This window comes from Suncus etruscus, chromosome 7, assembly GCF_024139225.1.
Source record: "Suncus etruscus isolate mSunEtr1 chromosome 7, mSunEtr1.pri.cur, whole genome shotgun sequence".
NCBI lineage: Eukaryota > Metazoa > Chordata > Mammalia > Eulipotyphla > Soricidae > Suncus > Suncus etruscus.
The window spans coordinates 14,788,003-14,790,234 of NC_064854.1; the positions used below are offsets into that span (position 1 = coordinate 14,788,003).

At 50.1% G+C, this 2,232-nt stretch overlaps 1 non-coding gene across 1 annotated transcript; it reads left to right on the forward strand.

The window, feature by feature from the left end:
- The first annotated feature begins 496 nt into the window (after positions 1-496).
- LOC126014872 (small nucleolar RNA U13) lies at positions 497-599 on the forward strand. The gene has a single exon (XR_007497834.1). It is a non-coding gene; the product is annotated as a small nucleolar RNA U13 (small nucleolar RNA).
- The last annotated feature ends 1,633 nt before the right edge of the window (positions 600-2,232 follow it).

The following is a 2,232-nucleotide window of genomic DNA, read 5'->3' on the forward strand; positions in this document are numbered from 1 at the left end:
TATCCATTGTACTATCACCCTAGCTCCTGATAGCCACACATTATAAAGGGTGGAGGAAAGGGAGGAGATTGCTTCTCCAAGGCCTAGCACTGAGGACTTCTCAGAGCAGAGGGAGAGCGACATTGCAAGTCCCTTGCCTTTGCCTAGAGAACATGGGTCTCTCCTGTATGGGTCCCTCTGTTCTTCAGTTTCTCGGGCAGCACCTGTGGAACCAGAGGGTTAAGGAGTAGTTGCCCTTGACTGAAGAGAGCAGCTGTATTTGACAAGGAAACCTGGGGAACAACCCTCTTTCTTCTCAGAAACTGCCTGAACCAGGGTTTAACAGAGCTAGCTGGGCCTGGGAATGCAAACACTTCTGTAAACACTTTTATCTGACCTCTGCAGATGCCAAGCCCTTTTGGGGTGCAAGGGGAGTGAGAACCGGTGTTTCGTCATCAAATCCATCTGTCTTGCCAGCTCTTGCCAACAAACAGACAAAAGTTTGTCCTGCTTCTGGATCTTTTCTGGTTCATAAGCATGATGAGTGGGTTTTCACATATTTGTGTGATTTCTGCCTCCTTTAAATTTTGTTATGACGTTGGCACATTACCCTTCTGATGTAAAAAAATAAAGTTTTTACTGCTTCTGTCAAAGCATGCAAAAAAATGACTCAGTTGCTCTGGCCGGGATAACAGGGTCTGAAGTCCCCTGAAAGCCTGGAGAGTGAGCAGGGGCCCATATCTGAGATTCTGCAGGGCAGAGTCTGGGCTGGCAAGAAAGCAGGCAGAGCCAGACTATAGAGCATGTCTTGGGACACGGGGCAGCCCATTTCCTTAGAGTGTGTTTTTAATTGGTTCCTCAAATGTATGACTTAAGACTGGTGTAGTCTAAGCAGGACAGGAAGGGACAACCAGCCTCTGGATTCCTGTGTGCCTGACGCAGTGTCCCCTGGGCTGCATGCTGGATGCCACCACCCCGGCCTCAGTTATGGGAGTTTCAGGAGAAGCCACAGAGTCAGACATCACCCAGCCTTGCACAGAGCCATGCCAGCAGTCACCTGAGTCTCTCATGTGTCAGAGTTGAGACTTCACCAGGGTCATGGACACTCATGTGGAGTCATACTCGTAAAAAGTACAGTCACGGCTCAGAACCCCCACTGACGGAGGGATTCAGTCAGGGCTCAGAACTCTCAAGGGCAGGCCTGAGACTTAGTACAATGGGAAGGTGTTTGCTTTGCAAGCAAGCAGCCAACCCAGTTTCAATCCCCAGCAGTCCCCTGAGCACTACAGGGATGATTCCTTACTTCAGAGCAGAAGTAACCCTTGAGCACTGCCTGATATGGCCTGAAAACAAAAACAAAAAGCCAGGGCAACTTCTGAGAGCTGCCAGGCAGCTGGGCAGGGTGGCTCCTGCTGCCTGGGCCACACCCTCCCTGGTTATCCTGTCACACACTAGCTGCACTCCTTTGATAAGGTCATTCAAGAATGTTCTATAGCTGGAATGCTGAGTACTCTTCATGCTGGGGGACTTTACCAGAATACTTTTCTTACCATGGGTACTCTGTTGCACAGTACACTTCATGCTAGAGGACTCAGTATTTTTCTCAGTGTGGAAACCTGGTTGCAGAGTACTCATTATGCTGGTGGATTCAGTACTTTTCCAGGTATGGGTACTCTGTTGCTGAGTACACTTTGTGCTGGAAGACTCTGTGAGCACTTTTCCAGGTGTGGGCATTCCTTTGCAGACTATGTTTCATGTTGGAGGACTCTCTCACAGCTACCTTGTTCCAAAGCTTGCTTTATGTGGCTGGAAACTCCAGTTCTTTGCTGTGCCTCGCTATCTGTGACACAGGGGGCCCCACAAATCATCTGTCTTCTCATAGGTGCCCCGTGAGTTGGTAACTTACCTTAGGGGACCAGGTCCCAGAGTGCAGATAGTCATTTGTCTGGTAACTGGATGCCTGACATGTCACATACAGGCTTCTGGCATGTAAATGCGTCCCGCATCCCCATGACTGCCCTCACTCCTTACATCTTGCTCCTGTTTCAACCTGTTCTCAGGAACCACACACAGAGCATTGCCTTGATTGATCTCTGGCTCCTAGTTCTAGGCAACAGCTCTCCAAGCCTTCATCCCCAGCCCCCAGCAGACATCTGGTCTATTTGCCCTGCCCCAGTGCAGCACTTTCCTCCCCTCTGCAGTGCTTCTCTGCTGCCCCCCTTTGGAGTCTTTCAGTGGTGGGCTGGATCCTGC